The sequence below is a fragment of the Canis aureus genome, chromosome 26, assembly GCF_053574225.1.
Source record: "Canis aureus isolate CA01 chromosome 26, VMU_Caureus_v.1.0, whole genome shotgun sequence".
Lineage (NCBI taxonomy): Eukaryota > Metazoa > Chordata > Mammalia > Carnivora > Canidae > Canis > Canis aureus.
In genome coordinates, this window is record NC_135636.1 from 33,426,329 (window position 1) to 33,448,478 (window position 22,150).

A 22,150-nucleotide genomic window follows, 5' to 3' on the forward strand; every position below is an offset into this window, starting at 1 on the left:
CTGTATGTAGGAATTTTACTTTGAGTATGTTTCCAGAATTATCACTGAGTTTTATTCACAAGCCCTTTTAATTGTTCTGGAAATCTATTGCCAAGTTTTTTTCTGAAAACGTGTTGCCAATATATACTCTGATAACTACTTATTCATGAAAGTTTCATCACCTTCTTGCCAGCACCGAGTATAAACATTTTATTTTGTGTTTTTACTAACTTAGTAGTACACTGTGGCAATTCATAGTTGCTTTATTTGCATTTTAAAGTGTATTTTAGACATATAGACGCCTTGCTGCTACATAAACTTCACCTGTGGCAGTATCATCACCAATTTGATACATGTAGAATTCTCTTCTTTGGAATAACTTGTAGGGTTTATGTCAAGAATTGCCTCAGGTAAGAATCCCACCCTGTTGTCTCCTTAGCCAGCTGCGGGACAGTAAGTTGGCCATCTGAGGAAGCTGATGAGGCCCTGGGGAGTTGGACAAACAGGCTCCTCTGCTCCCTAGCCTGGGGTCTGGGTAGGCCCTGGGACGTTCACCTCTTAATTCTGCATGCAGGCTCATACTTCAGCTTGTTTGCCATTCTACACCTGCATCCGACCCTCTCTTCGGTGCAGGGAGTCTTAGCATCACTCCTTTCCCTCACTAGTTAATGAATAATTAATTCAACCAAGTATTTATTGAACACCTACCATATCCTGGGCAGCGTGCTGGGCAGAGGCTACAATACTGAAGGGGGGAAAAGAAGCAACTGAATAGACCTTGCCTGCATGGATCTGATAGCCCGGATAGTCTGATAGTTTATTAAGTTGTCACACGCAACCACGTGTCACTCACTCTGCCCTCTCCCCCTGGTGGTCTTTGCCCACACCACTTCCCTCGGCCTCAGAGCATCTGTGCCTGCCAATCCCCCTGCTGGTTTTCCCTCCCTCCGGCTGGCTCCTCTGCTCTCTCCAGATGTGCTCAGATGTCACCTCTGCAGGGAAAGCTCTGAGGACCCCTCTGTGCTCCCTAGCTGCTTGTCCCAGCTTCACTTTTCCCCACAGCTCTTGTCACTGTTCCAACATATCACTCACATGCACGTTTGCTGATTGTTTCTTCCCTTCACAGGGGAAAGGTCTGTGAAGGCAGGAGCTCTGTCTGTCTCGTTCACTCCTCAGAACAGTTTCTGGCATGGAATAGCCTCCTAATAGGTGTTTCTTGAAGGAAACAGTGAATGAATGAATGAACGAATGAATGAACGAGTGAACGAATGAATGGCTGAATGTTCTTTTTTTCTTCCTGATTTTCACTTGAGGAATTCGTACAGACACTTGTTAGCTGCAGTGAGCCTGGGGGTGAAGGGTGGGGTGGGCAGTGGGCAGGGGAGGGAAGTTGAGACCCCACATCCACTTTGGGGTGATTTCTGAGAGCCTGACTCCAAAGTCATCTGACTCTGCTCCCCACTGACTAATGACGATGGCAACAACAGTACAGTGGCAGTGTTTTCGAGGGCCCTGGGCACACCCTTATTCCTTGCAGGAGGACTAGCAAGAGAACCAAGGACCAAGGCTTTGGTTGTCACGTGGGGGAAGCCCTGGGCTCTGGGCAGTGGCTCGGGCATTTTTCACAGGACAGGGAGGCACTGCCCTGGATTTCTGGAGATGCTGAAGGATGGCTTTGGGGAGGCAGAGCCTGAGTCAGCCAGGAACACTGTGATTTCCTGTCTGCACGATTAACATCATTATGGAGGTGTAATCTTCCTAATTAGTTTATTTCATCAAGATTTGATTGAAGGCTTTTCTCATCTGCCTCTGTGGCCTCCTTCTACCTAAGGCTCATGAATAATAGGAAGCAAGATGTTACATCTGACTCGGCTCTCTCCTAAAGAGACCAGCCCATAAATAAAACATCTGGGTCTTGCTGGGGAAGGGATGGTGAGAGGGGTTCTGAGTTGGAGCCTATTGATTGATGGAGACAGGAGAGTGTTTTCTTAAGTGAGGCAGGCAGTGATTTCGTCTCTGGACGTGGGCCACAGGGCCTGGTTTCCCCACGAGAGCAGCCAGCCTGGCCGTGGGCACTGATAAATGGGGAAGGAGGACAGCACTAGGGTGGCTGCAGTACCAGCCCACAGGTTCACTCTCCATTCTCGTTTCCTTTTTCTGTTTCCCAACTAGACTTCTCTTAGAAGAGAGGATGATTCAGGCCTCTGGAGGTCTTTTCCTAAGAGGTTCTAACAGATCTTCATGTTGTCATGTAATTAATCGACAATTTCTGTGATTTTTCAGCAACATACAGAGAGAATGGGTCCTTGCCCAGTTCGACTCTTGGCTGGACCAGGTTTCAGCGACTTGTCTGTATGACAGAGGTTGGACAAAACCTCAGATGGCACCTGTTCTCCCCAGGGCTCTCTAGCGGCAGACGTTGCTAATCAATCACAGCTGCTGACCTGGGAGGGCATCCTCTCATCATCATGCCCAGAAGGCCATTTTCAGTACATGAGGTTTAGTTCAGAAGAACTGAAACCTACTTCTCGTCCATGGAATCTGTGATCCTTTTCAGCCTTAAGCTTTTCTCTGATGATGGCTGAGAAAAACAAAACAAAAACTCTCCAAACACAAACATATCCAAGTGCATTCTCTCCAGAGGTAAGAGACTATCTGGAAACCAAAAAAAAAAAAAAAAAAAAGAGCCATCATGGCCCAGAACTTGGAAGGGAAGTTTTTGTCAGGATGGCATTCCCTTGACAACATGGGCAAGTGGTGTAGGTTTTTAAGAGATGCCTAATGATGGCACCAGGAAATACTTGGAAGGCACAAAATATGCATCGAGCCAATCAAAACTATTTGGGGTGCCAAATGCCACTCAAAAAAAACATATAAAATTTACCACTTATATGATTGTGTTCTATTTAAATAAGGAATGCTACACTGCAATGAGAACTGTCTACAACCACACACACAAATGAGGCTACATCCAGCAACAGCGAAGATGTTAAATGATAGAAGACCAAGCCAAAAAGGGGCCATATTGGGTCGCTCCATTGATACAAAGCATGACAGCAGTGAAACTGCTCTATGTTGTTAGACATCAGGTCGGTGTCACTCTTGGGCAGGGTAGTGACTGGGAGAGAATATGAGAAAAGCTTCTGGAAGATGTAATGTTTTATTTTTTTGATTGGGTTCTAGTTGATGGGTGTATTCAGTTTGGGGAGAATTCATCCAGCTGTACACATAATAGTGAGAACACTTCGAAATAAAGTTGAAGAAAGTCTTGGGGTTGGAGGGACATACTTACCAGTGGGAATTCCCATTCTCCCAGGTCCTGGCCTCTGCTCACCTTGGCTTGTGCCTTGACCCTCCTGACATATCACATCCCCCTATGTGGTACAATGGGCATTCCTCCCAGTGAGACCTGGCATAATGAAGTGGAAAATAATTGGGGTTGGAGTCAACACTGGGACTTGATTTCAGTTTTGCCATTTTTGGGATGCAGGGTTCAGGATACATGGCCTCAAGCAGGCCTCGTGCACCTGTGAGCTTCTGTTTGTCCCCTGGGTCTGGCCAGTGGGATTTAGTCTCACCTTCCTTTAGATGTGCTCGGGTGCCCTACCTCTCACCTCTTTCTTCTTGTCAGTCTGTTGCACACAAGGGTGGAGGGGTGGGGACCATAAGCTGGTAGCATCAGGCCACTGTGGAGAACAGAGCCTTGAGCAATGATTCAAGATTCCTCTAGTCCCTAATGGAGACTGACTATAAAATCATAGCTGACCCAGAAACTCGTATTCAAGTCCCAAAACAAATGAGACAATTACCTGGGGAGGCCTCCCAAGGCAGACTTTTCGCCACAAAGCACAATTGGCCAACTTGTGACAAGCAGAGACATCTTCTTAGCAATGTGAAGTCTTAGGGCCATCCCTGGAGCTTTGAGGGAAAATGTGCTATTTAAAAACTCATTGGTGCCTTCCACATCACAAATCTGTTTAAAGTGTGGTTGAAGGAGAAGTTAAAAAAAAACTATTGAAATTGAGGGGAAAAAAAATCTCTCCATCCCAGAAACCCAAAAACCCAAGGGGTTAATCCTCTCCTGTGGCTGAGGAAATGCCAACAAGCCTTTGGCAACCTTCCTCCTTCTTTATATAACAACACTTCCAAGAGCTGATGCTAGGACCGCCCAGTAATGCTTTTAATTTGTGTGCAGTTGGGAAGAGGCCAGGATTTAATCGAAATCGTTAGGATGGCTTTGCTTGGAGTAGCTGAGTGCTCGCAGCAGAGCTAGGCGACAAGGTAGCGCTGGAATAATTAAAAGAAACACCTAAGGTCGTTATCGTTGCATGAGTTATTCTAGATACCAGGCTACAGAGAAAAAACGGTGGAATCAAATAGCACTTTTGTAGCTGGAATAAAATTTGTGCTCAGTTACTTTCCTATTACACTTCAATTTTCTCTTTCCATCCACCTAATAGAAGGAGCTGGGGCTCCATGTTTGTTTAACGGGAGTGAGGGACAGACCCTGGGAGCTGGTTGTTCCTCAGCCAGCCCAGGTGCTCAAAGTTGCTATTCTTAGCCCCCTCTGCACTGTGGGTGGTCTGAACTGGCTCACCCTCCTGAATTACACGTGGTACACAGCTGCACAGAGAACATTCCACTCGCCCCACCTTCCCATGGTAGTCCTACCCACATGAGCCCCATCCTTGAGCAAAATGTGGAAAACCAGGCACAGGCATTGGGATTTCCATATCTGCCCTTATTCCCATTCTTTTTCTAAGGGGAACCATGGGGTCCCAAAGCCCCCAGACAACATATGGTCAAGATGAAGAATCATGTCCCTAAAAGACTGAATAATTCAGGTGAAAAAAGAGCGCATCTGTGAAGTAGAGATATTTACCTGACTTATTTATATATGATAAACGCTTACAAGTGTCACAGGGGACCAAGCATATGCCATGCCAGTTATTCACTCGATCAACAAGGGTTCATTTACTTCTACAAACCATCCATTCCTTCTCTTCCCCGATTCTGTAAAGCCTGTGCTAAGTTCTATTGCGAGAATAAGAGAAAGAGCTGAAGCTTCTGAACACTGGCTGGAGACAGGTCTTGCACACAGAAGGGTTCTGATTGGTGTTTGCACATTTACTGGGGCCAGTAGGGCATCTGTCTTTCTCTGAAGCGATGTATCACCCATGGTATCAATGACAGAGACCTTAGTAGACAACCGAGGCACACCACGGTCCAACCCTATTTTGTTTTCCAATCTCAGCTCTTCAGGAAAGCACGTTCACTGCTGCCATTAGGTGACAAGGAAAGGACTATGATGGTGGGAACAGGTGTGACCACAGAAGTCAGACCCCTGGCTCTTTCCTCTCAATGGATATCTCCATTAAAAAAAACAAACAAAAAACTATGACTTAGCTACTGTTGTGATCTCCATTTTATGTGTCAGAACACTGAGTTTAGAGAATTCAAACCACTTACCAGGGTCATTTAGACAGCATGTGGCAGAACTGAAGCTTCAATCCAGGGCTGCCTAAGCCCACATTTAAAATCCTTAAGCTGGGAGAAGACAGTGAATGACCAAGGAGAGAGTAGTTTAGAGAAGTCAGGAGAGGATTTTAAGAGGAATGATTAGGTATATTTGAGGAGTGGGAAAACCATGAAGAAAGGTAGATTTACAAAGTAGAAGACAGCTGAGGATGCTGGTCCTAGAGCAGGGAGCAGAGGACAGAATCACAAGTACCAGTCACCTTGGCAAAGAGGGACATCTCCTCCTTGAAATAGGGAGAGGATGAGTGAAGCTTTGGGATACATTTTGGTTTTTTATTTATTTTTTATTTTTCAAATATTTTATTTATTTATTTGAGAGAGAGAGAGTGTACGGAGGGGGGGGTGTGAATGGGGAGAAGGGCAGGGGAGAGGGACAAGCAGACTCCCTGCTAAGGGGGGAGCCCCAGGCAGGGCTCAATCCCAGGACCCCGAGACCATGACCTGAGCTGAAGTCAGACATTTAACTGACTGAGCCATCCAGGTGCCCTTGGGAATACATTTTAATGTAGGGGGCCACCTGTGGGATAGGGGAAAGGAAAAACGGGGAGTTCCTGCAATTGTCACTTTGAGCTCTGCCCTTGGGAAAGTATCAGTTATCTATTGCTGCAGAACAAGCCACTCCACAAAATAGTGGCTTATGGCTGGCCATCATTTCTTCTCTTCCAGCTGCCGTCAGTGGGTGGGTCGGCTGGGACAGTTATGGAGGCTGGGTCTCTCTTGGTGTTGTCTTTCATCCCTTGCTTCTTTAGAGCCTGGGGCACAATTGTTTCCCAGAGGGTAAGAGTGGAAGCTATAAGACTTATTAAGGCTAACGCCCTGGAATACACACAATGTCATTTCTGTCACATTCTCAAGTTCAAGTCAAATCCCAAGCCCAGCCATGGAGGTTGAGAAATGGGCTCCATCTCTCAATAGGAGGAGCTACAAATTCTACTGCATAGGGACTGGGTAGAGAGAAGTGGGATTTGTTGGGGCCATTATTTAAACCATTTATCACAAGATGGAGGCCAAGAGGAATGGGTATCATTAAAGCGGAAATTTGAGAAGGTGAAGTAGAAAACATTAGAAGACGATTTAAGAGGATTCCATGGGACAACCAAGTAAGGACACATGTGTTTTATCATACAGCTTGGAGGCAGTTTCATTAATTTGGAGGAGTATCTCACTTCAGAGGGTCAAGTCTGGACTCCTACATGAGGATGGAAGCTATGACCAGGCCGTGGCTGGAGCTGCTATGCAGTAGGTACTCAGGAAATGCTAAGGACTGGGCACCACTTTCCATTCCCTGTCTGTGTCTTTTAACTTTAAGGTGGGACATTGGAAGCAACACTTTCAGAATCCCATGGAAAAGGCAGTGAGTCTGAGATCCTCTCTTAATCTGAGAGTCCTCTGCTTACCTAAATCCAGCCACGGTCAGCCTTTCCCCCAGCGGGGGTGCCTACTGTGGGCTGTCGGGGCCAGTAGCTAAATATTTGATCTCCACAATCAAATCAAGTTGGCTTCTCAGGAGAATACTCATCCGGGCAACTAAATGCCAATAGGTCCCTCAGGTCCAAGTCCTGGATGTTGACTTTTCATTAAAGGCCACAGTAAAAGCTTCAAGGCAATGCAGTGTATCTCAAAAGGAAAACATGGAGGCAAAGGGAAGTAGCTCCTTTTGAAGTGAAGAGCAGAGGCTCTGGATTTTATGAAGGAGGCTGGTGCCCATATCCCAGCAAGTAGCAGTCCCTCAGCACTGACCTGCCAGAAGCAGGGACTTTCTATTCATGGCTACCAGTTCCAACTGCAGAGGAGCCTAACCATGGTTTCCTCACAGGTCGTGTTTGGTCTGGCTGTGTATTAATTAGTTTATCTGATATTTTACACACACATACACACACACACACACCTTTATAGGGGATACACCTGAATACTAACACTGTATTCTCAACATACTTGTTTTGTTCACAAGTCATTTCTGGAGCCATCCATCTAGCGTCTTACACGCATCTTGGACTCCATGTGCCAAAATGTTCCTGATTCCTTCAGCTGCTGTTTGTTGGCCTGTCTCCTATTTTCAGTTGAGCCCACAGAAGCAGTCATTTCAGTGCCCGACCTATTTGGTAAGTCTCGGCCTTCCCCAAGACTTCACCTGTCAGCACAGGAACACCTTTGCCCAAGGCTGCTCTGTTAGCCCCACCCCCACAGCCCCTGCCTGCCTGGCAAGAACTTTCTACAGCGAGTCCTAACATGCCCTCCATGATCTGTTCTGCTCCTTCTTATGTGGATCTAACTTATGTTTCCTAACTCCCCTCTTGGCTTTCCTCTCTACCCATGGGTAAGGACAAATGTCAAAATCCAGACCTGGTGGTTGCCTGAGGAATAAAGGCCACTTTCTTTAGCAAGCAGGGTGGGAAATGGCTTAGTAAAGCTCATAATTTAAGGTTTTCCTTCTGATTCTCCTTGTGTGACCATGTGCCACCTCCACATCATGTTTGCCTTGGGTGCACCTGAAAGCATGTGGCTCAGACACAAAAGGTACTGCCCCCACCAGCAGCTAACAAAGGACCCTTAGCACTTGCGGAGCTCTGCATTTCCAGCCCAAGGACCTACCATTCTTGGTTGGTGTCAGTTGAGGCTTTTCCCCTCCCAGGATAGGCATGGTCTTCTGTTTTTCTCCAAAATAAAAGAATGAAGTTGTTTCCTACACTTGAGGCTGACTGTTTTGTCAGCAGCAGCAAACAACTTAATTCTTCTGCTACAAGGCAGGGCTGGAGCTGGTTAGAGTGCTCCACCAATGGCCAACAGGAGAAAAAAAATCATTAGAAAATCAATTTTTACTTAATTGAAGATTCTTCCTCTGAACAGGAACAAAGAGGGATTTATCACCTCGACTGCCTCGCTGCCTGGGTAATGACCACATTACCTACTTGCCTAAGTTTCCCTTGGTAGATAAGATGTCTCCAGCATCCAGGCTCAGCAGCACCACATGTGCTGACTTCTGAGGGTCTGAGGGTGCTCACGATGGCAGTATCCTGGATGATGAATTCATTCTGGATGTGGGCAAGAGCTACTCCATCAAAAGATGATGAGAAATAATGCTCAGAAATGAGATTTATGAGGGACATTGACCTGTTGGTCTTTTTCTTCTTGCAGACAATTTAAAGTCAACTTCTCCCTAGGGCTGCTTATTTCTCTTCAGCATCTGCTATTGAGCCTCCTAGGAAATGCTGAGCCAAGGTCCCCAGCATCTGTTTGGACAAACCTTGAATGCCAGCAGTGTGGGCACCACACCAGGGCCCTGACACCTCAGAAGTGATGAACAGAATCATGACTCATCCAGGAACTGAGAAGCAACTGAAGGAATTGAGAGCATTTCTTTTTGAGAAAGGAAGGTTCAGAGGAGCAAGGGGAACCATCTTCAGACCTCTGAATGGAATGGTCTTGTTCAGAGGTGCTGACATGAGCAGAATCAAGGTGCCCCTGGCAGGGAAAAATAGAGAATAGTGGAAATAATGAAGAAGCTATTTTTTTGCTGCTTAGAAATATTTAGGATTGGCTTAAGAAGAGTGGACTGGAGGAAAGTTAGCATTTTTGAGGTTCTAAATCTGCCATTATTTCCTCCAAAACAAGTTTCTCTCCTCCCTCCATCATCCTCTATCTTTAGATAGTTATTGAACAGCAAATCCCAATTCAACAAGTGTCTTAATAAGATATCCCTTGAGAACTTCATAATGTAGCCCCCAGAGAAATCGGGCCATGCTAGCATCAACTGAACTTTGTTTACTCTGGTTTCTGTCAACTGAGATGGTGTTTTCATGGAAGGGAATGCAGTGTCCCACACAATCTGACTCCAACCTTCCACTCTGTTGTATGTCCTTCTCTTCTCTTTCCTACAAGACATCTTCTCCATGATGCCAACACAGTGACATTCCAGTCTTCCTGCATGAGTGCTGTGCCTTCTCTCATCTGCTTCTCTCTACCAACCTATCCTGCATGGAGGCCCTTTTTCCCATCATCTTTGGGAAATACCCATTCATCCTCCCAGACTCAGAAGTTGAGGGTCTGGCCTCCTTGTCCCCAAAATACCATTTTGATGCTTTCAGTATATTAAGTATATTATACTGTGAGCTTATGTTTATGCATTCAACCCATTAGGCCAAAACTCTATTCAAGGATAATTATCATGTCTTATTATTTGTTTGAAAAAGTTATCTCCGTAAGGCCTATTTGAAGGGTCAGGCATCACTTGTAGAGTATTCATGCCCCGAAAGGCATTAGTTTACATCATGAGTCGCTCACTGGGGAATAAAAGAGGGTGAAGTTAAATATCAAGCAGAAGTGTTAAGAGAACTTTAAACTTGCTCAAGGGGTATCAGATGTGGTTGTCATGACAGGTAAGGGGTTATGAAGGGGCAGTGAGTGCCCTGGGCCTCCCACAGTACAGCAAAGGTTTTTCTCATTTATCAGCCACGTTCGTGAAGACCTCCACTTCACAAGAGCTCTCAGAGGCAGGCAAGGTAGGGCTGCTCAACCCATTTTCAGATGTGCAAACTCGGGCTCAGACAGGCTAAGGTACAGGATTCTGCTCTCCAGGGTGGAAGGGTCTATCAGATGAAACACTGCCCAGAAGTGTGATGATGAGCAAAGGGAGAGGAAGACAGACAGAACATTCTTAGGCTGCACCCAAGAGAAGGCAACACACAACTAGCCTTGAGCTTATCACACTTCCTCTGTTTCTATATTGTATCTGTGCTCCTCACTTGGCATTTATCTGCAAGCAGCTAGGAGCCACCTCCCACAAGGTCTGGGTGAATCAGAATTGGGGTCTCTACATAACGGTATTTCAACATTGAGATTCTCTTAATTTTAGTCATGAGGAGCAAAGCCCTGACCACTGTCACAGGTTGTTCCCAGTTTGGTGAGACCCTCAGCAGTCCACAAATGTCTGCGGAGCAGAAAATATGTGGTAAAGGACATGTGTGCCCACCTCCTGGAAATGACTCGGGACAGATCTTGTGGCCACCTGAAAATATTCTTAGGTCACCCTACCTTTCCTCCATCCTGGAGTCGCCTACAAATGGCCATTTTGGACATCCCCTTACCCCTGCAAGGTAACCATTGCTGACGGTTCTGGGTCTAGAGTATTCCAACATCTTTTCATTTTCTAACCAACTGGTCTAGGAGATTCAGTTTGAAATAAGAAAGGGAACGGATCAACAGGATAAATCAGATATGGGTGAACTTATCAAAGTTCAATAAACATAAAAGTGATGAATTTTGAAGTCACATAATTAACTCAGGATTACATGAGCAATAACTGAGTAATTACACCTTTAATAATGCATTGAACTTGTCAGGAATACTTACTCATTCTGCTCAAATTTTTTAACAAGATAGCCTATAGCAAGTGACTGTAATTAGATATTGCCTCTGAAAACATCGACAGCCGCTAATTGATACCTTTTATTATAAAGCTAGATGCCAAACATTGCTGTTGAGTGGATTAAGGAATAATATTAGATGTGTTAGGATCATAATACCTACTTGCAAGAACCTAATGCAAGTGGGGAAAAAAAGCCCCCTCGACCCATCAATCACCCACATAAAGTTGGTTCAAGTTTGCACTGGTTTGCTTTAAATTACAGCCTGACAGCAATTGCTACTGCCTGGGCTGTCAGGAAAGGAAAGTGGGGGCGGAGGGGTGGGGAGGGAGACAAGGTTCCTCCCACTTCCTGCTTTCAGGTGGACGGAGAAAGAGAATTCTGGAAGAATGGAGATAGCAGAAGGTCTCGGTGTGGGGAGGGGAAGGAGGAAGCATGTATGTTTTAACCTTTTGAGGAGAGATTATTTTTTTTCCTGCACTTCAAGATTGATTTTCAGGGCTTTTATGTATTGTTTTAGATTTCCTTACAGCTATTTGAGACAGGGTTCTAATGTTTACAAAGGTAAGAAGAGAGAGACTGTGGCTTTGGGGTGCCAGAGAGGTTCTCCACCCTCTGCTCCAGCCTTAAGATATCTTCTCTGAAAATTTTTTCACGGACCCAGATTTTCTATTAACAAGGTAGCCTTGAGAAACCTCTCAAGAAGGCAGATGGTTTAACTGGCAGGGAGCATGTGCACTGCCTCCAAACAGCAAGCACTTCCAAAGGCCCGAAGAGTCGGTCCCTCGGGGTCCAGAGCCTTGCTTCTGCCTTGTTTGGATTCAGCTCTGCCAGGGTTCTCAGCTGTGCAATATCAGGCAGGTATTATGATTGCTCTGTGCCTCAGTGTTCTGGTCTGTAAAATAGGTTTACAGTCTAGACCACTGATGTTTGCAGGGCCAGGGTTTGGGCACAAATAGAGACTGTCATACCAGTGACTAAGTATTTAAAAATTGTACACTAAAAAAATAAATAAATAAAACAAATAAAAATTGTACATTAAACCAGCAAACTCTTCTCAAAGCAAATATTTTCTATCCTCCTACTTTGACAAATACACCTTCAAAATGAAAATGTGTGAGTCCCACACCAAGGGGATTCCTGGGTGGCTCAGCAGTTCAGCGCCTGCCTTTGGCCCAGGGCATGATCCTGGAGTCCCGGGATCGAATCCCGTGTCGGGCTCCGGGCATGGAGTCTGCTTCTCCCTCTGCCTGTCTCTCTCTCTCTCTCTCTCTCTCTCTCATGAATAAATAAATAAAATCTTAAAAAAAAGAAAATGTGTGAGCTATAGTATGTATATGACTAAAAGACATCAAAATCTAAAAGCTGAATTTAATTACTATTACATGGGTCTGGGTGTGCTGTTGGTGGAACAGAAATGTTGGATGAGAAGTCGAGGCATATGCAATCCGTAAATTATTTTACATTTATTCTCTAAAATGTATTTATTCTTTCAATTTCTCAGCAAAGTCACAAATGATGTTGTTATGATTAGATGACATATAGTTTTTGTTCTATTGGCATTAATAACCTAAGCATTATAACACAATATATATTCAAAGTGTGTATATATTTTCATATATTCATATCTTATATCCATCAAAAATGCAAACTAAAATCAATGTTGAAATTGTCACATCAATGTAAAGAATAAAAAAGTAAATGTAAAATATAATTTTTAAATGTTTTTAAAAATGTTAGTATTCTCAAATATTGAAAAAGTATTTATCAAAATCAAAAGGCAAAATAAAAAGTTCATTTGGGTGGGAAATATCAGAGAGGGTGACCGAACATGAGAGACACCTAACTCTGGGAAACGAATAAGGGGAAGAGGAAGGGGAGGTGGGCAGAGGGATGGGGTGACTGGGTGATGGGCACTGAGGGGGGCACTTGACAGCATGAGTGCTGGGTGTTTTACTATATGTTGACAAATCAAACTCCAATAAAAAAACATGCAAAAAAAAAAAAAAGAAAAAGAAAACGCAAAAGGCAAACAAAAATGAAGATAAATAGGCATCGATAATTTAATGACACGAATAAAATTGTATTTTTAATTTACTGAGAATTTAATTAAAATTTTGCAGAAATTTTTTTTAAAAATCACCACTCTGGGATTTAGTATTCATCTAGTTGTCTGTGTAACAAAGTGGTATCATGCTTCATGCATGTTATGTCTAGACTTACATATATTCAAATTTCAGAGAAATATGAATTGCTTAACATTGCAAAATATTCCGTAGCTGATATGTGCACTGTTTTGAATACTGCACTGATTTGTGAATAACTGGAGAACTCTAAATTGGAACACGAAAAGAAGAAAGAAAATGGATGCTTGTCACCACCAAGAAATCATACTTTGTTATAGAAGAATCTATTGCATTCCTGCCCAGAGGAAAGATTTGACAAGCTGATTAATGTATCTTTTCTCTCCTCCCGAATCCTCCCCAACACCAGAGCCGTGTCCATCTCTGAGGACAACAGATCGCACAACCCACAAACCTCATGACATTCCAACAGTCTCTTCTGGTTTCAAGGTCATCCATTGGGCACGAGCAGTGACAAGTATTTCCTTGGGATCTTAAGAGTGTTAATCATGAGAGTGGCTATATAGGGTGCTGGTTCCCATGTGACAGAGGCACTGTGACATATTTAAAAGGTTTTTTTTAAATAAACTTTTTATTTTAGAATCATTTTAGATCTATAGAAAAATTGTGAGGACAATACAAAAACGTCCTAGACACCGAGTTTTGGATTTTTAATATTTTATATAAATATGGTCTCTTTGTTACAATTGATGAACCAATATTGATTCATTGTTATTACCTAAAGTCCATACTTTCTTTAAATTTTCTCAGTTTTCCCCTAATATCCTGTTTCTATTTCAATATCCCATCCAGAATATCACATTGTATTAAGCAGTCTTATCTCCTTAGATTCCTCTTGCCTGTGACAACTTTTTAGACTTTCCCTGGTTTTGATGGCCTGGAGAAATTTGAGGCTTGGATTTTGAAATGAAGTTGGGACTAGTCTGATGTTTTCCTTATGTTTTGGGTTGATAGGTTTTGGAAAGAAGACCACAGAGGTGAAGTGCAGTTCAGGCTATCAATGGGACTTATCACGGTTGACGTTGACCTTGGTCACCTGGCCGAGATGGTGTTTATCAGGTTTCTCCTACGTAATGCTACTCAGCCCTCTTCCCCCCTCTGTACTGTGCTCTTTGCAAGGAAGTCACTGTGAACAGCCTGTACTTCAGGTGTGGGAGTTAGGCCTCACCTTCTGGAGGGCTAAGTATCTACATCAATTATTTGGAATTCTTTATCGGAGATTTGTCTCTTCACTTCCATTTGCTTGTTGAATCTTTTTTTAAAAGATATGTTTATTTATTAGAGAGAGAGAGAGAAAGAGATAGCAGGGGAAGGGGCAGGGGGAGAGGGAGAAAAGAATTGCAAGCAGGGTCCACTCCCAGTGTGGAGCCAGACATGGGGCTCGATCTCACAACCCTGAGATCATGACCCGAACTAAAATCAAGAGTCAGATGCTTAACCGACTGAGCCACCCAAGTACCCTTTTGTTAAATCATTTTTTATATCAGTGTGGACCGATGGATATTTATCTTATATTTTGAGTTATAATCCAGTACTTTAGACAATTTTTGCCTGAATTGTTCCAACTTTGACCATTGGGAGTCCTTTCTGTTCACTCCTGTGTCCCTAGATGTTTTGTTTCTTTTCTTTCCTCTTTTCTTTTCTTTTCTTTCTTTTTTTCTTTTCTTTTGTTTTCTTTTGTTTTCTTTTGTTTTCTTTTCTTTTCTTCTTTTCTTTTCTTTCTTTCTTTCTTTCTTTTCTTTTCTTTCCTTCTTTCTTTCTTCTTTCTTTCTTTCTTTCTTTCTTTCTTTCTTTCTTTCTTTCTTTCTTTCATTTTTTTAGCACATCCTTGCTTTATGGCACAGTAGGATGCTATAGGCTCATCTTGAATACTTTCTGCCCCTGTTCTAGAATCAGTCACTACCCTAAGGTGTCCATAAAATTGTAATAAAACTACTTTTGTGCATATGTTGGTGGGAATGCAATGTCCAGGTGCAATGTCCAGGTCCAGGAGATGGTCCTTTCCTGTAAGGGTCCAAGAGCACTACCATTCACCCTCCATCCATCATGAAGTTCAAGGGACAGTTAAAGGAGTTAATGTGTACAGAGTGCTTGGGGCCATTCTTGGCATATAGTAGAAACTCAATAAATATTAGCTATTATATACTACATGCAGTATAAACTTCCCCAAGTCTTGCCTGTGAGTTTTGCTAACAATGGCGACAAAGCAACAGAAATGAGAGCCAATGTTTGATGTATACGCCACAGTGTAAAAGCATGCAGAGATGAGTTACATCCAGAGATGATTTCTATGGTTCACTCTCTGGGGCAAATCTCTGCAACCTGGATGCAGGTGAATTGCCCTGTAAGTAAAGATAAATCTTCTAATACCCTTGTCTATACTCTGTGTATTTTATACTTTTTGCTGAAGCTGCCCCCTTCCCAACAGTCACTTTGGATAGTAAGCCCCTGCTTTCTGGCTGTAAAAACTCTCGTTATTTAGTAAAGAAGCAAAGTCCCTGCTGGAAACTGAGGCAAAACTCTCCAGGATGGGACAGCTCCCTGGGACTGCAGCCCCATAAATGTGTGTCCAAGGCTTGTGGAGAGTCCCACCTGAGTACTTTGACGTGTAACACCTTACTGTCCAACCTGGGCATGACTTACAAGATATCATTATGCCACAGTAAGAAAATATAAATATTTTGGAGGAGTCGGATGAATGAGACAAACTCATAAAACTATAATCCCAGGCATTATACAGTAGCTGTCAAACGACTGTTAGGGACACAAGTTCTGCAGGACACTAGGAAGGAGAGGGGAACAGAAAAGAGACTACAGGGATGCCTGGGTCGCTCAGTGGTTGAGGGTCTGGCTTCGTCTCAGGGTGTGGCCCCGGGGCTCCCCGCACAGGGCCTGCTTCTCTCCCTCTGCCTATGTCTCTCTCTCTCTCTCTCTTTCTCTCTCTCTCTGTGTGCGTGTGTTTCATGAATAAATAAATAAAATCTTTTGAAAAAAAAAGAGAGATGACAAGCACTTACGAGTACTGTCACAGAGCTACGAGGGCGTGGATGCTGGGATGAGGTGGTCTGGGCTCCAATCCCACCTCTGCCACTTGGCAGCCACATGACCTTGGGTATGTTATTCAACCTCGCTATGTTTCTGTTCCTCATCTGTCAAATGGGCACTCATCATAGATCTGAGGGTGAAACAAATTAATGTAAAGTACTTAAAACAGACACTGGCATATAGTAAGGGCTATTGGAAATTGTTGCTGTTTTTACTAGATGCCAAGTGCTGTGCCAGGATATCTCATTTTGCTTTTCAGGCAACCTTGTCAGGTGACTTGATCTACATTTGAAAGACAAACTCAGATAAGGAGAGGCTGAGCATCCAGGAGGCTGGGTGTTGGTAGGAATGAACTCGAGTGTATGTGAAGACAAAATCTGATTTGGGCAGGCAGAGGGTCTGTAACTGGAGCTTACGCTGGAGAGGTTTGGAGGGTCGGGAGTAAGACAGATCCTGCATCATGGGAAGATGGAAGGAGGTGACCCGAGACCGTCTGGGGCTACAATCTGCCTCTTTATTTTTTTTAACCCTACTGTGTGACCTTGGGAGTATGATTTAAGTGCCTTGAGCTTCAGTCTCATCGGTAAAATGGAGATAAACTGACATATTGCCACGGTTTATTTTATGTTTGAGTGCACTTATATGTAAAAATCATTTATCTTTATAAGTGTAAAAAGCATTTTTACATGTGCGGCTTTGTACATGTTACGAGAATCTGTCTGGTTTGCATTACGTTTCTTCAACTCTAAGCCGCTGGTACTTGTAGCGCCCACCATCGATTTAACAGCAGGTGGTTAGAGGCCAAAGAAATACTGCCACTTTAAATGTAAATGTTACATTTAAAATGAATCCTTATTACAGAAATGATCAAATATAAAATGAGAGTCCTTCTAAGAACAGAGAAATGGAGTAGTGGAATCTCATTACATCCTCTCTCCTCCGTCCCTGCTGGTAAACTCTCCTTCTAAATGACAGACCTCCTCTCTGGGGCCTAACCCACAGCCCTGGGCTTGCCCAGACTCCGCCTGTGGTGGCCCCGAAGGCAAGGTCTGCAGCGGAGAGTGGGATCTCATGGTGATGCTGCAAACAGACCAGCCCCAGGGAGGTGGAGACTGCCGTAGGGGTGCATGAATTCCTCCGCTTTGAAGAACTTCAGAGTTAAACATCATTAAATCATTAAACAGTCCACCCAAGGGGAGTTAATACACAGAGAAGCAAAGCTAATTTGGGCTCTCAGGTGACTAACTCAGAATTGCCCACTTAAACTCTGACCCTTTAATTCATAGAAATATGTCCTAGAATGTATTTCTCCGGAGAAGACTTTTCTTGCCTGCTTCAAAGTCTGGTCCTCTCTGCTAGCCAGGGTAGAGGGCTGAGGTAGCCTCACTGGAGCTGGTCTTAGCATCCAGAAAAATCTCCATTAATAATCTGCAGAGCGGTGGGCTCTCTTGGTGAGAATACAAATTATCAGCGACCTCTGGGGACCCCTCGCCAGCCTCCGATTGTAATGGATTTCAAATGCAGGTCTCTCTTGTCAGGACATCCTGAGATGAGATTAAATCCACCCTTCCCATCTGGGGGTGATCTTGCTCCCCTATTCTGCCCCAGAGGACATTTGGAAAAATTTGGAGATAGTTTTGGTTGTCTCTTGACTTAGGAGGGAGGCTGCTACTGGCCTCTGGTGGGTAGAGGCCAAGAGTGCACAGGCCAGCCCCCACCAAGTGTCAATAGTTGCTGAAACAGAGGAGCGCTGGGTTAACCGCCAGAAGGTGACCTCTTGCAAGGCCAATCTTCTCCATAGGCAGAGGGATGTAGAAAGCCCCCACTCCCTTCATCTCCAATTTCTGCCCCTGAGAAGATATGGAGAAGTGGTATCTGGTTCTGGAATCTTGAATCTCTGCTCTGTGACTCAGTAGTTCCAGGACTCTGGCAAAGTCCCTTCATATTTTTAAGTCTCAGTTTTCTCATCTGTAAACTGAGGGTGAGGATAGTCATCACTGGGCTGGTGTGGGAATTGACCCTCATATAGTGAGAAGCACTGAATAAATGTCTGCTGTTACGGCCATCTCTGGACGGAAGCATCCTTGGTTGGGGCAAATGTGGGCTTCATATGCTACACCGGACACTGTGTATATACAGTCAACCTGAATGTGCGTCCCAATTGGCACAGACTTGTCGCGAGGTCAGGGACTTTTAACCCCAGGCTCCTTTCCCTGCCCCTGATCCCGCTGCACTTCCTCAGGCTTGAGCTTCTTCCACCATGACCATGGCAATAGGCTGCATCTCCAGCCTCCCCGGGGTAATCAGAATGTCTGCTGGAGTGAGCTATTGGAAGTGACAGTCAGAACAGATTACTCTCCTGCTGAGTCTGGCCACCCGCCCCCAATGCCTGCCTGCAGACTAAAATTTCCATTTCTTACCATGCCCCCACAGCCCCCCACACCCTAACTCATACTATTTGCTTTGCCCCAAGTCCATCTGTACCCACTTTATACTGTTTCCCTAATATATTGGCCTGCATCTTCTTCTTAGCCTTTGCTTGTGACATCTCCCCCGTCTGCTGTGTGCCATCCTTTAAAAAATTTTCCCATTATGTGCTTATCATCCAAGATTCAGGCCAGGGGTCACTCAGCTGGGACTCCTTCCCCAAAGCCCAAGGCGGTCCAGACTTCCTTCCCTTGCACGCCCCTGGCACAGAGGGCAAAAAAAAAAAAGCATCTGTGACAAAGCCAACGGCCTCCCTTTCTAATGGAGACACACACGTTTATTCACTGTGTACACATGAGCATTCAGACAAGCATAATGCACACACAGGTTCACATACCTGTAGTGTGTTGTGCAATAAGCACTGAACTTGTCTAAGGTCAGCTAGTGACAAGATAAATGACCTTGAAAAGAAATCCCCTTCCCATGAGCTTAATTTTTCACAACTATAAGATTAGAGGCACCACCCTTTTGATGCCAGCATTGTAGGAGTTTATGCATCGCTCTTATCACCAAAAGCAGGAGAGACAGTGAGTATCGGTGAATAGTCCCAGCAAAGAAGAACCACTCATTCATTCAGCTCACATGGACTATCCAGAGACGGCTGGTGTTTCCAGTAGGTTGGTGTGAACAAATGATTCGGTTCTTGTCTTCTAGAGCAATATTCAAGTAGAGACACAAGGAAAAAAAGAAGGAGGAAATAAGCAATGGGAGACACTTGTAGGGGATAAATAAGATCCAGTGTCAGAGAACCGCCTCGAATGAGGTCTGCTGAGGTATGCCGCACACTGTCCATTTGTCCCCTGTGACAGGTGATCTATCCTGTCCACATGTATTTATGGGTCATTTCCCGCGTGCCAAGCATGGTGCTATCTGTTTGGTTAAGTGAATTCTTAGTCAAGACCATGGACAAAGGCCTTCCTTCTGGACATTTTTCCAGACCCGCTTGGCTTTCTGTCAAAACGGTGCTTGTCACAAACTGGTCGGCATCTCTCATCCCAGTTTTATTTTCTTCCCTGGAAAAAAAGGCAATGTGAAGTGGCCGGGGGACGTGTCTTTGGTGGAAAGTCAGGGGGTCAACGCTTGCCCTGCTCTGCTGGGTGCCGGGGGCAGCTGGCACCGTCCCGTTTCTCACTCTGCGGGGTGGGGTGGCAACACGACCCAGACAGATGTCTTCCAGCTCCTGGGGGACTGCACCGAAATGCTGGCTTTTCTGTGGAATGGAGGCAAATCTTTTGGTTTGATCAATTCGTGAGCTTACTCGGAGGTTTCCAAGCTTACTTGGATGTTTTTGCTTCGTCCAGCAAGGACTTGCTATTTATTACCCTAACACTGGGACCGTTCTGTGGCTCCACTCTGAATGTCTCTATGCTTTACTTAATCTAAATAATCAACGGTGGGCCCTTTCCCCTACACTCCATGCTTTAAGAGTCCAGGTGTAGGTGAAGATTCCAACTCAATAACTTGGTATCATGGATCTGCTTCACTAAGGAAAGAAAAATCAGTATTTTCTTTAAGGCCGTAACGAGCCCCAACCCATCCCTCCCAAGAAAATATGCTTTCAATTCCTCACTACCACGGTCGCGCTCTGCGGCCTCGGCCACTTCACCTACTTCCTTGAATCTGTTTCGTCCCTGAGATGATGGTTTGGGGGTATATCCCACCTTCTGTGCTTTGCCTCTCAGGAGGAATTTTGTCTGATTTGGAAAATCCAAGGAAGGGCAGTGACAAGAGCCGAGCGGCCCCTCCATCCATCCATGGGTTCTGATGAAATGAGGTTGCCCTGTTGGGCATCTTTCTCTTGCTTTGGCACCCTCAGCCCTCGAGATTGCAGGAAAATCGGGTGACTTTTGTCAAACAGCTGCACTCGGCATTGTGTTGGAGGTCACGGTGCTCCGTCAGAGGCGGAGGTAATGTATTTATTTGTCACTGCCGCCCGTCCCCGCCGCCGCCTTCCCTTCCGTTTGTTCTGCCCAAGGCCGTTGGGGTCCGACAGAGATCAACAGTGTTTCTACAGAGATGAAGCTGCTCGTCCAAACCTGAATTAGATGTTAAATCTTTTTGAAGTGGGGAGGAGGTAAAGGAGGGAGGAATCATATTGTGCTAAGAATTTATCCTGTGTTGCTTCCTGTGAGATAATGTCCCCGGGAAGATTTGTTACCCGGCGAGTTGCAAACTGCTGTTTCAGGCTGATACGTGCTGCCAATTCATTCTGATGAGTTCCGCCGGTCGGAAAAGTAGCTTTCCCTCCTTTGATTCGCTGGGGCTGGTTGGAAATGGATGATGGGTTCAAGAGCTGGGACAGCGTATGTGCCATGCCCGGGACGCCTGGAATCCCAGATGCCTCGGGTCGCACTCGGTGCTACAAAGGAAGGCCAGACCAAGACCATTGGGCTGAAAATTGCTCTCGGCCTCCAGTTCATGTGCCTCTTTTCTGAGTCACTTATTGGGAAACTATTTCCCTACCGATCCCCCATTCACACACCCCCTACTCCTGTTCTGCATCCAGGTTCCAGACAGCCCTAAGGTCCTGTCTCTGCTAGGCTGGGAGGAAGCTCAGGGAGCCAGACTCCGGAGGCAGACAGATCTGGGCACAGACTCTGGTTTCATTCCTAATGGGCTCACTTGGATAAATTGCAGTTGTCTCTGTGACCATCAGGTTCTTCACCTGTGAACCAGAGATGAACACGGTAGAGGTCTACCTCGCCACTGAACTCCACTACCAAACTTTTGCTCTCCAAATATGGGAACTGAACAGATTCAGATACCGTTTGTTTGTTTGTTTGTTTGAGCAAATTCCTTGTATCTGAACTCTTGCCACTCATGCCCTGAAACTCAGAAACAAAGTAGGGATGCTACTGTCAATAGGCTCACTGTCGACTTCAGCCCCATCAGCCCCTTTCCGAACCACTCCATGTCTCTTTTGCTTGTTTCCAGCTTCCTCCTAGTGGCTTTGCAGCTATGAATCAATAATCTCTGGCATTTGCTTCAGTTCTCCCCAAGGAAGCATCTTTCAGATTGCCTTTAATTGGTCCTCAACACAGGGGCACTTCCCTGTGACCCATCCTGGCCTTTGGTTACCGCCAGCAGAATGCCAGTGCATCCTGGTCCTGTTGTGCGCCAGGATCAGCTTGGCATTTTGTTCTCAGGTCTATGATACTCCTGTGGAAATATCTTGTCAGACGGATCCAGCCGCCTTCTCCCGGATGCCTCTACCACATCTCCACCACGTTCAGGGGGTCCCTTCTATTTGTGGAGCTTGTGAACTCTTGAAAATGTTTTTCAGAAGGAAAGACATGTAGCCTTCTACAAAGCTTTGGGATCTTTCCTGACTCTGGCTGCAAGATTCACATAAGTCTTCTCTCTGGACCTCAGTTTACTCCTCCATCCAAAGAGACGGGAAGTCCTCAGGACACCGTTGCATTTTTCCAGGACCTCTGTCATCTTTGGGGTTACTTCTAGGGGATCTCCCTTGGAGAGGGTGGGGTAGGAGGAAGACCATAGGGAGGGCCTCCTGTTCTAGTAGGTTACAAGGTCAACGAGGGACACCAGAAGCTTCCACACTAGGCAATGCCACCCCAATCCACTCCCTTGGCT

General features: G+C 45.0%; 1 long non-coding RNA gene across 1 annotated transcript in view; it reads right to left on the reverse strand.

Moving 5' to 3' along the window:
• Positions 1-18,811: 18,811 nt before the first annotated feature.
• The window catches only part of LOC144298344 (uncharacterized), a 39,977-nt gene continuing 36,638 nt past the window's right edge, over positions 18,812-22,150 (reverse strand). Inside the window, exon 7 of the long non-coding RNA XR_013365293.1 lies at positions 18,812-20,039. This is a non-coding gene — a long non-coding RNA (uncharacterized LOC144298344). The remainder of the gene's footprint in view (positions 20,040-22,150) is intronic.